Consider the following 11,838-nt stretch of genomic DNA (forward strand, 5'->3'; position numbering starts at 1 on the left):
CCTTGAACCTTGGGAAGGTCGCGCTCCCTCATTAATGATCTTCAGACCTGGCAACCCTCAAATCACAAACATATTCATAAGACTGTGCTACATTATTCACATTCTGAATGTCTTTCGCTGCTTTGTTCAAGAGAGAGAAATCAACTTGTTCATGGTTTTCTAACTTAAAAACATAAGAAAAGCTGCGAGCTCTCCAACAGCTGGAGAAAAGTGTGTCTGTTGTGATGAATTACAAGGGTAATGTTTTTGACATCCTAGAAATCCTGTCCTCACTGTAGAGTCAGGGGCAGCACATTGTATTTTCATCCACTTTAGAAGCTACAGTCCTGTTCTAGGCTCATACAAGTACATCCATCTCTACCAGGAGTGGGATTTGAACCCACGAGGACTTGAGTCCATTGCATCTTGAGTGCAACGCCTTAACCACTCGGCCATCCTGGTGATTCTAGTCTGTTTTCAGAAGCGAATAAAAAAAATGTTCCTGATCTTGTATTTTATTGGGTTTTTAAAATACAGAATCATCACATCACAGAATTGGAGATCAGGTTGGACTCACTTTGACTTTTGTCATTTGCATCTTTTCCTAACCAGACCAGGAGGAAGGAGGAGAGTGATGGAGAGAAAGGAGACAGGAGGAGATCGTCAGTCAGACAGACTCTGAGACAAACCCCTGGGGACGATGGAGGAGCACAGGAGACAGACAGTCAGGTATTTAAAAGCCCCGGCTGCTTTATTTTCCATGTAATATAAGAAGCTTTGAGCCTTTTAGTCAAGTTGTATTTTAATGGTTTCTTTTCATTTCCCAATGACGCACAGTGCTCTCCACAAGGAGTCAAATTTATTCTGTACATGCCCTGAATGCTGCGCCTGATTTATTAATAAATAAATAAAAAAGGAAACTTGCCCGGGAGCCCATCACACGTCTGTGCCCTGGGGTCTGTAGCGTAACGACCAGGGCCCGTTCGAGGTTAATGGGGATGTTTTAAAAAGGTCGGTTTTATTTTTTACGGTAACAAAGGTCAGTAAACGTTGATGTGACGACAAAACTGCCTGGACCCGAACCCTGATGTCTGGGAAACACATTCCCGGCAGAATAAGCATTAAAAAGCCACAAACACACAAATCATTAAGCTTTTATTAGCTGCATCACTAAAAGCTTCAAACATCAATAGTAAGTCTGGGCTTTGTGCCATAGAGATGTATATATCTTTAAATATATATATATATATATCTATATCTATATCCTCTATCAACCTGTGACACGCCGGCTGATGTGTTGGATTTTACAGCAGGAATCCACGTCTCAGAGAAAGTAAATGATCAGGCTGAAGACGTGAGGAAGACGAGCGTCCACGAACCAGATAATTGTCGAGCGCTGGCGAGGACTCGTGAGGACGGTGATGGGAGTCGAGGCGTTGATAATTCTTTCAGGTACAAGACTTCGCTGTGATCTTCTTTTTTTTTTTTCTGTCTAATCTCTCTCATTCATATTCCAGACGAGACGCTGCGACTGTGTCAAACGGGCGATAATTACACAGAAGGACTCCCACTCATACAGACCATGTGACGTGACTGAGCCCAGTCCAGATCCGCTGATGGGAAGTCTGGTCGGACTCCAGCGACCCACAATCCTCTGCTCCCTTTTATTACAAATTGGCACCTTGCAATTGGCCGGTGTCAGATTAGGTTCTGAACCATTTATCTCTGTGAGTCGTCATCACTGTGCTTCACAGACGCCTTCACCGTCGAGAATCGTTGTTTCTGTTGATCAGTGAAGCTCTTCTGACTGTTCTTTAAACGTCCTTACGTCGGTTTCACACGATGTAACCATCACTGTCCACACGTCCTTTACGTTGCCCTGGTTGTTAAGCAATACAGCCACTAGAGGGCAGCACAGAGTCGACCCGCTACTGACAACAACAAACAATTTGCGATAGTGGAGTTTGTGATTATGTACGAAAAAGTTTTAAATGACGTTGTCGTAAAAGTCTCTCCTCCGTTGTGAAAATGTCTTCCTCGTGTCCTAAGATCACCTTGCTGGAACTTTATGCTACATCGCCCCCTACAATTTCTGGTGGTACTGCGCCATATCGCTATCTGATTGAAGGCCGTGTACGTTTCCCTTGTACGTACGTAAGGTCACAGAGGCGTTCTGCCAGAACCTGAGAATACAATGACTATCACAAGATGCAGAGTATAAGAAAACCTTCTCCTCACTTTCACCTTTTCCTTTTTATCTCTCTTCCTTTTATCTCCTCACTTCTGACTTTCTTCTTAAGGGCAAGAAACTCTCAGGTCATGTTGGAAACAATCTCAGAGTTTAACGCATGAATAATGAATTCAGAGCTTTAAAAAAAAAAAACCCCCAAATAGTTCATTAATTCATTCTGTGTTTAATTTAGCTTGGCACAGTAATTATCAGTTGAGTTCATAAGAGGCCAGAGTTTATTTCAGCGTCACTTAATTAGTTTCTGATTGTTGAGCACAAAGACCCTGAACTACTAAATGTCAACTGAACAGTGTCAGGTCAGTTCAATATTTACTCAAGAGAGGGTGAAAAAACACTGATGATGTAGTGAGAGATATTTTTCCGTCTTGGTCGAGTCAGGGCATTAATTATTTCCACCGTGACACAAAGAGAATATTAAACAGCTAATTAGACTTGGCAGAAATTAAATGAGCTCAGCTATGAATAGATAGATCTGCTGAATCAATGCTGTGGTTTAAAATGTGTTTACATGTTTGCACCTTTAGATGGAGCGATAAGAGAGAGAACATTTAAATACCAGGAAGAAATCCCGTCTCCTCCCGGCTCCTCTGTTTCCATGTCACCACATTACTTTCCTTCCTGCCCCTGAAGCAGAAATAATCCATTAACCCTTCGAACCTGCAGCCGCTGAAGCACAAACTGCTCCGCTCTGATTCAGCAGAGTCATTAGCGTCTCCATTAATTCCACACTCAGCAGTTCAGCTCCTGTAGGCGACAAATCAAAAACAGCCTGTGGACTAAACAAACATGTCTGCAATTACCGAGGAGGATCGTTACAGTGGAGAACGGCACTTCTTCCAAACTGGAACGGCACCGAGTCGAGAGCAAAGGCCCAACTGTCCCCTTATGTTCACTCACAGATATCAATACCCTAATGTGTCCGATTTCTTTAATCACAATGTTAAATAAAGCCTAAAGCTTAAGTCTTGTCCTTCCACCCAGTTTTAAGAAAATCGGTTCAACACTTTTTGCACAATCCCGCTGACCCCCCCCCCCTTGCTGGAGGTAATAATCATCTTGAACGATTCAAAGATACCTGTGCAGGTCAAACATTAAGTTACTGAGTCAACACATGATTGGTCACATTTTGATAGTGAGCACTGAGACGGTCGTGAGCTCTGGTAAACGATGTAACTCGCCCAGTTAGTCTGAATGGTCTGATGATTGTTTGACCTTTGGTGGGACATGAGGAGTCTAAAGGATTCAGTGTCAGTGTAGAGTGAGTCTGACCTTTGAGGAGTCTGAGCAGGAGTCTGACGTGAAGTTTAAAAAAGGACCAGGCGGTTTAACGACAAAGTTAATATACTGTTGGCTGCAGCACTGTAGCCTCCATATGGCAGGAAACTGTATATTGGTGATTGTCAGGTAAATGGGACACTTGTTAGGACCTATGCATTAAGAGTTTATGCTGGATAAGCAAACATTAGCCATTAAAAATTTGTGAGGTGATAATATTTCAGGGCTTTTTATCTGCTAGCTTGTTGTGGAGTTAAAAAGAAATATTGAACAGAGCTTTATTAGGAAGTACTTTTATTGCTTTGAGAATAGTAATGTTATAGTTAAATATCATCCACGTCACATTTACTGCTGATTCTACATCTGAATGAGCAGCTGACAAATAAGCAATTAATTAGTGTTCCCAATTATACTGTGGAGCAGAAGTTGTGAGTTGAGTTGCACAGGCGCCTCTCGTCTGCAGCGCTGGTCGCTCGTGTTGATGTGTTGGTCTGTAACAAGCTGCTGCTGTGCAGTTCTTTGGAATGGAAGCAGATTGCTGCGCGGAAACACCATCACCTGTTGTTGGAATTGAGGTCAAAGCTTTCATAAGGTTTGTTTTGTTGACGACACCTGAAACACATCAGCTGCAGATGCACCAACAGCCCCCCCCTCCATTCCCTCTGTGCTCAGTAATGGATGTTTACATGGGAGGAGACGTAGCTCTGCTCTCGTCGGTCCCGCCGCTCTCAGCAGGAGATTGGTGGAAGGGAAACAAGTGTCAGTTTGTGACAGGAGGAATCCCCACGCAGAGAAAAATGGCCGACACTTACAGACAGAGAGAAAGCGGAGTGAGAGACAGAGGAGAAGAGAGAGAGAGAACTGAGCTGATGAACAGAAAGACAGATGGAGACAGCCCGGAGGAGGACAATTTCACATGTGAAGCAGAATCTTAATCTAAATGGAGGATGTAGCCCGAGGCAGCTCTAAATGCATTAAGAGTCAGTGAAGAGCAGGAAATAACGTTATTACCAAGAGGAATGAAGCAGGTTATTAGAAATGAATAATCATCCAAATGTTTACATGGATAATGTACTTTTTATAGGGTTGAACCAGTCGAGCAGAACTGCTTTATTTTATTAAAATGCCTCCAACCGTCGTGTGATGTAAAAAAAACCTTGAGACCACCTTTCTCATCCTGCATTTTAATTTGAAAGGGTCACTTTACCGGTTGTATGTCATAGCTAATGCACTAATAATGTGGAAACTGTGGAAATATAATATACGGTATAATAACTGGAAAATGTCATCCGTGGCCCTGAGAAGAATAATGTTTGTCTGCAAATTGAAGTTCCCTGGACAAGAAGCTGCTATTGGTTGTGTGAAGTTCAGATTCCAGTGAAGGTTCATAACTGTGACAATCTTGCTGCACTAATTGGTTGTTTTTCATAAGGACAGAAAACGCGTCTGAAGCCACAATAAAAAAGCTGCTTTGTCTTATGCTTTCACATCAACTCAGAACCATAAATATACATTTTCATCAGGGTCAGATCATTGTTCTACCGTCCCAGAGAGTTCAGAGACGATTAAACATCAAATACATATAAAGGGTCTATTTTAATGTTTGATTGAACGAACAGGGATTCTGTCTCTCGGTCTAATCCCATGATGGAGCTGTTACGGGGGATTAAGCTCTTGACCTTTCACTTAACATCTTCACCCTCGGCCTGAACCTGCAGTTTCCGAGCTGCCGTTGTGTCAACCAGCGATCTGTGGTCACTTCTGTGTCCTATTAGCAGGCTCGCTCCTCTCGTCTGATCCGTGCGTGTTCTCAAAGCGCTCACTAATCCGTGGATCTGCGGTCGCTCCGTCCTAATAGCAGGTTTAGTCGCTGACTCGCTCGGAGGCGTTTCACAGTGTCAGGGCGGCTTCTCTCTTTTCGCAGAGTTTTGTTCCAGGAGAGAGCATCTGTCAGTCACCCGTGATGGATCGGAGATGCTCTGAGGTTGTCAGGGCTCTGAAGCCTCCCGCTGCGAAGCTCGGGGGCTAATATCACGCTTCACAGCCCCCCCCCCCCCAGGGCCCCTCGGCTGGATACGAACCTGAAGAGTCAAGCTTTTACTGCTGCAGCCAGGTGTTTAGAGCGAGATGGGAAGAAGTCGGTCTGAAGGCAATGGAATATAACGAAAAGTCAGTAAATGAAGATTCTGGAGAGCCCAAAGAGCTGCGAGTGAGAAGCGTGGTTTAGTTGGTAGTTGTAGTAAATATTAAATCGCGAGTCTATGATGGAAGGGAATGAATAAATGAAATCTGTGGGAAACAATGATAAAGCAGAGTCTATAGGAGTTATCTATAAGTGTCAAGTTAACTTAAACTGATTTATTGTATACCTGCTGTGACGGTTCAGTCTTCTCTTCAGACCTTCTCTGCTCCAGCTTGCCAGACGGTTTCTGCTCCAGGTAGTTCTGACATTTCTGGCACAGGGATAATTTCACACACTTCGATGCCATCTTCATCTTGAACATTACTGCAGCTCCTCTCGTATCACAAAGCCACGAGCACTGGCAGCGCAGGCAGATCTCGGGAGGACAAACCCATTAAAACTTTTTTACCATGAGGCAGAATTACTGTAAATTGAAATTTGAATAATAAACCAGAGAGCACTAAAATTATAAATAATGTATGATAACTTAATATGCTCCCAGAACTGTCAACTTTGGAACATGCAAACATGCCCCAACGCATATTATTTTGAAGAGGAGTTATTCGTAATTGACCATTTAAATTGGCCACTGAGACGTTCCTTCTGACTTCTGAATATTAGATCCTAACAAGTTGATTCAGCTAGATGCACTTACTAAAGGATTCACAGCTCTTCCACGGCAAACGCACAAAGCAGGGAATCGCTCCTGCAGCAGTTAGTGGCAGTAAATCCCAGTCGCAGCTCAGTTGTCATGTTTAAACAGCTCAGACGGCAGCTGCAGGGACTCGTCTCAGCTCTTCTCAATCTCCTCAGGATCTTCAAAGTGGGGAAGGCGACAGCAAAGCACCAAAGGATATGTTGGCATTTGGAAACGTATCGGCACATCTATGAGCACGCACGGGTGAAACCTTTCCAGTATCACCTACTGGAGCAGCTTCTGCTTCATCAGCGGGGAAAGACGGGTTTTTAACGCAGTCACAGGAACAAAGACTCACAAAGACTCAAAGACTCACGGTTGTCTCGTGTCTATTTCCTCCATCATCTGGTGAGAGAGAGAGTTTTCTTTGGACTGGTCCTCTGGGTCCGTCTGTAGAAGGTATTTCACGGGGGCTGACAGACGCTCTTTGATTTTCCAGCTAAATGGATTCCTGCGTCTCTGGGTGATCTTGGATTTAAAACAAAATAGGTGACACTGCAGTTTCACAGCTTTCTGTCTCTGAGCGATTCATGCTCTAGTGGAGAAATGGATCATTTGCTCTTATCAGGTCATCCAGGCGACTCAAACTGGGCTCTTGGATATTTTGGGCTTCATACCAGTGCCAAGCTGGTTTCCCCCTGAGGTCTATTAGAACAAAACATGCAGGTCAGCTCCAACAGATGGACAAGGTCAAAACACCCTCATCCTCCATCTTTTGGTTTTCAAGTGCTGCTGAATATTGTATTTAAAATGTTGTAGTTGAATATATCTAAACATTTTTCGTTCACAGATTTACCAGCAGGTAAATAATCTCTCTGATAAATCTATATCTGTCCTCAGTCAGAGGAAAATATCCAGCTTTACTGTCTCTGTTTCTCTTTTTTATCTAAAAAAAACAAGACAGTTGTCAGATTCTTTATTCGCTTGGAAAGACAGAGATAATCAGAAGAAGCACGATGGTGTTGTAGCGTCTTCTCAGATCCACAGAGGTCAGTTTCCCCAGTTGGAGAAAGAAAAACTCCATATTAAAAATAAACAAGTGTCAGAAAGTGGGACTTTGAGTTGTGTTCATCTTCTTAAATGAAGGTTAATGAACTTTTTGAGCAAAATGTTTAGATCAAGGTGACGTTTAACTTCTCTCGAAAGGTTTCCACGAGTCCCTCTGTCGCCACTTCTCATCACCTGATCCGAGATAAAGTCTAATTTTACATCCTTCACATCTCTTATCTTAAAAAAAAGGCTGTTCCACTTCTGAGGCTGTTACTGAGTCAGTCGAGATAAACCAGAGTTCAGAGAAGTCGCTCGATTTTCATGTGGACTTCAGCTCCTGCCTGACATTCTGTCAACAAATGTATAAACCCAAGACAAGTGAGCAGAGATGTGAACAATGAAGAACAGAGCATTTACAGTTCTGACATAAAAGTAAATCAGATACACTTCAAAAACCTAATGTAGGCTCCTACGTTTTTTTTACAAAGTTAACTATCGGACTCGATGCTTGTAGCTGAGAAGACTCCTCACTCTCTACACCTGATCGTTACTCAGCGGCTCAGTATTTCACTGTTAGTTTAAGGTTGCACGATCAGGAAAGTGGTGCAGTGGTTCTTTGCTGGCAACCCGTCCGGTGTGCCGCCCCCCTCATGTCCCCACATGTCAGCCGGGATTGGCTCCAGCGCCCCCACGTGACCCGCAAAGGTCGAAGCGGTGCAGATAATGGATGTAAAAGAAATATTGTCCGGCCTGATTTGTCAGTTGAGTTCTGCTGCCTATTCCTAATCAGGCCTGCCAGGTGTTTGGAGTGAGCAGGATTCGTCGCTGTGCCTCTGGGTGTTCATCAGGTTATCTTAAAGAGCCCTGGCTCCGGGGCGGATTCTGGGGGCCTCGGCGGACTTATCCTCCCGAGTCCAGAGCCTGTGCCGCGGGCGGGCCCCGCAGTCATCCAGCTGGTTCCACAAAACATGTTCGTCAACCTTCATTAACCAGCAGCTCAGGTTCTCTTTCGCTCTCTTTAATTCAAGTTTTCTGCTTAAAATAGTCGGTGTCAAATAATACGATTTTGGCAGGAAATTAAACTGCGGTGAGAATAATTCCTCCAGAATAATTCCATCTCGCCCTGACTCTGCTGGCTGGCCCCTCTCAAGTCCTCCCCCCTCTGCACACCACATTAACCAGCCAATATTCTGGATAATTGAGCTGTTTCGGATAAAGCCCTCTCTCTTTTTTATTCTCTGCACTACAGCATACATTAGTCGTGCTGATAGCGAGGATCAACTGCATTGGCAGCAGTGACTGACAACTGAAAGAAAGAAGCAACCCATGTAAATCCATAATAAACTTCTGTGCATAAGTAACTCATGAACGACGTGATTCATTTCCTCGGCATAATTGAAGGGATGATTTGCTCTCGGACAAATTTCCTCTCAAAAACATTTTTAATGAAGGAGTTGAATTGAAATGCTATTTTCAGGTTTAATGAAAACCCTTTCCTCTTTTTCCTTAATGAGACTATTAATGCACGAAAGTAGTGAAGCTCCGGTGGAATTCATTTAGGCTGGATTTATCCACGGAGCTCTGATTGACGGCTTGATTAATTTCTTTTCATAATTAGAATTTGATGCTTTATCTTTAACGTTGAAAAGATTTCCCAGACGTCTGTGTTTAGAGTAACGCCGACTTAAAGACTTTCATTCAAGGTAGATGTGTCTTCCAGTAAGTGCCCAGTTCTGATCCATGCAGCAGGGAGGATATCGTCTTACTGTAGTAAACGGATGTGATGTGTATCACTGACATCTCAGTAGAGTAAATGCAGGATGTGTAATTAATACGTCTAAAATCAAAACGAGAACTGCTAACCCTAAGAGGATGATCAGAGCCTTTCCACCTGCGATCAATACCGAGAATCAATCTGGAGTACTGGTATGTACTGGTTCAGATTTCGGCTCTTTTGTTTCCTCGTGGTGTCTCCTCACCAGGTTGTGGGTTTGAATCTGACGGCTAACTGTGGCCTCTCTTATCTGCCTGGGTTCTCTGCTGTACACCCGCAGCCATTGAATATGAATAAAAATGGACGACACATCTCCATTTCCTCCCACTGTCCAGAAATGAAGCCAAAATATCTCAGATGAGACGCCATCTTGCCCCGATGACATCACTTGGGGCCAGAGTCTGAGCACTAGAGCAACCGGGGATGGAGTCGTGGTAGCGAGGTGGTAAAAACTACCTGAAGTGACAGAAACCATGTTGGAGAAAAATGTGTATTTTGAAATATGGTCCATGTCCAAGCTACTAACATGGAGGAGGCTAGTGACCTATACTGCAGCTACAAGGAGATGATTTGGCTTCACTTTTGGGAGCTGTCATGTCGTCCATCTTTATATAAAGTCTATCCTGCCGACCCGTTCAAGGCGTACCCCTCCTCTCGCCCGATGTCAGCTGATTTGGCTCCACCCCCCCTTGGGCCCTTTAAAAGACGAGTTATATAGATGGATGGAGGGATGGATAACAGGTGGATGGTTGTGTTGTCTTGGAAACACTAAACTCTATTTCTTCGCTCCAAAGATTAACTTGCTAAATGGCTTCCACTTTTCATAAGTGCCTCCAGCCTAATTAAAGAATCATTATGATTCAGAGGAAAATGGGAAACGCTGTTTACAGTTTAATGTAATGATCTGTGAGACTTGTTTACGCTCTCTTATTTAAATGTCTTATTGACTTTCGGGGGGGGGGCTGTAATCGTGTTAATTCCTGACAGAGATGGACGGCGTTGAACCGACCAATAACTGGACTGAAGCTGCTGCCGGTCCGATCAGCTGTGGTCCAACAACAACAACAACAACACCTGAGTTTCTCTGAGAGTGAAATGAACAGGATTAGTGGAGCTGATCTGTGTTTCAAGGATACAACAGAGGAAAAGTCAGATCATCTTTCCTTTCTGACCTGGGTTCATGAATTATGAAAAACACCTTGAGGCTTTTTCTAACCATTATTTGAACCAAGCAGGTTGTGTGAAAACAACTTTCATATTTAGAGCATCAGACAGGAGTCAATACAATGTGAGAGGTCAGACAACACAACTCCATGAAAGGAGGTTTCATAAAAACATAAACTCCACTTCTGATGAATCGTCCATTAAGTTAACAGAACTGAAATGTGTTTCGTGAGAGTCAATTTTCTAAAAAATGATGTTATTATAATTTGATCTTTGTGAAAGCATCGCTCACTAATTGCTTACGAGGGAAAAGACTTACTTCTGAAAATGTCAAACAAACTTTTTTTGATCAAATCTTTTTCTCATGAATAATATGTACTGCTTTTTCTAAAATACTATTCAATCCTGTTGGTATAAACATATATTTGTTATACTTAATACTGTAATTTACCTGGTTTTTCTGAGACAAACTGTCAATGAAGCTCACGAATGTCAGAAATGTACCTTTTTAAAAAGAAGAATAAAAAAAGAAATGAGAAGTTGAATGTTGAACATTTTCCAATCAGGATCTATATTGATCTTTTTTTCTCGTCTTATCTTTTGGGATTGAATGGAAGGATATTTTCGTAACAAAGCACATTGATATTTTCCTTGTGTCAGAAAACGACAAAGACGACAGACAAGTAAAAATGGATTAGCGAGTCTTCGATTGTGGTCACAAATACACTCAAATACCTCCAAATATTGATATTTCTTTTTCAGCGATAATAAAGACGTGAAGCTGCCGACAGACAAGAACCCGGTCGCTCGACAAAACCCTGATTTCTCTCGTCTCTCAGGTCAGATGACGAGCAGCTCACCTGTCTTCCTCTCGGAGGAAACCTGCCGCTGCGTTCGTCATCCGACCGGCAGCCTGCGGACATTTCACACCATCTGTCAGGTCTGGATTAACCAGCGTGGACCTGAACCTCCCTACCTCTCTCTACCTCTCCCTACCTCTCACTGCCTCTCCCTACCTCTCTCTACCTCTCACCAACACTCTCACCTTTTCACCCAGCAGAAAATAAAAGCAGCCGAATTCAGAGGTTTTATTTTTTTCCCAGTCATTAATTCTTAGTAAGGTTCATTAGATCCAGACAGCAGAGGTAATTATAGGAGTCGTTAAAGCGAAGGGCTGGTAGGTTTTTTTTTTTGTGAATCCCTGATTAATATTACATATTCTTGAAATTTAATCTGTTCAGATGGACACTTGATTAATCATTGATCTTCTGAGGATTGATGTCAAGAGGACGTGAAGGTAATTCAAGAGCTTTTCATTTGTTTTCAACATTGAGTCTTGTTTGTCCCAGTCGAGTTCTTTTATCATCTTTATCATGTCAGAGTATTAATTAAAACACACCGTAGAGAACTAGAACACATTGTTGAGCACATTCCTCCATAAACATCTCTTAAATATATCAAATTAGTTTTTCATCAAGATCAATAATTTATACTTTTCTGAGAAATCAGTGAAAATGAAAAACCTC

The 11,838-nt window shown here is 42.8% G+C and overlaps 1 non-coding gene across 1 annotated transcript; it reads right to left on the reverse strand.

Annotated features, from left to right (window-relative positions):
- Positions 1 to 358: 358 nt before the first annotated feature.
- Positions 359 to 441, reverse strand: trnal-caa. Its single transcript has one exon. It is a non-coding gene; the product is annotated as a tRNA-Leu (tRNA).
- Positions 442 to 11,838: the final 11,397 nt, after the last annotated feature.

Source organism: Hippoglossus stenolepis, chromosome 11, assembly GCF_022539355.2.
Source record: "Hippoglossus stenolepis isolate QCI-W04-F060 chromosome 11, HSTE1.2, whole genome shotgun sequence".
Lineage (NCBI taxonomy): Eukaryota > Metazoa > Chordata > Actinopteri > Pleuronectiformes > Pleuronectidae > Hippoglossus > Hippoglossus stenolepis.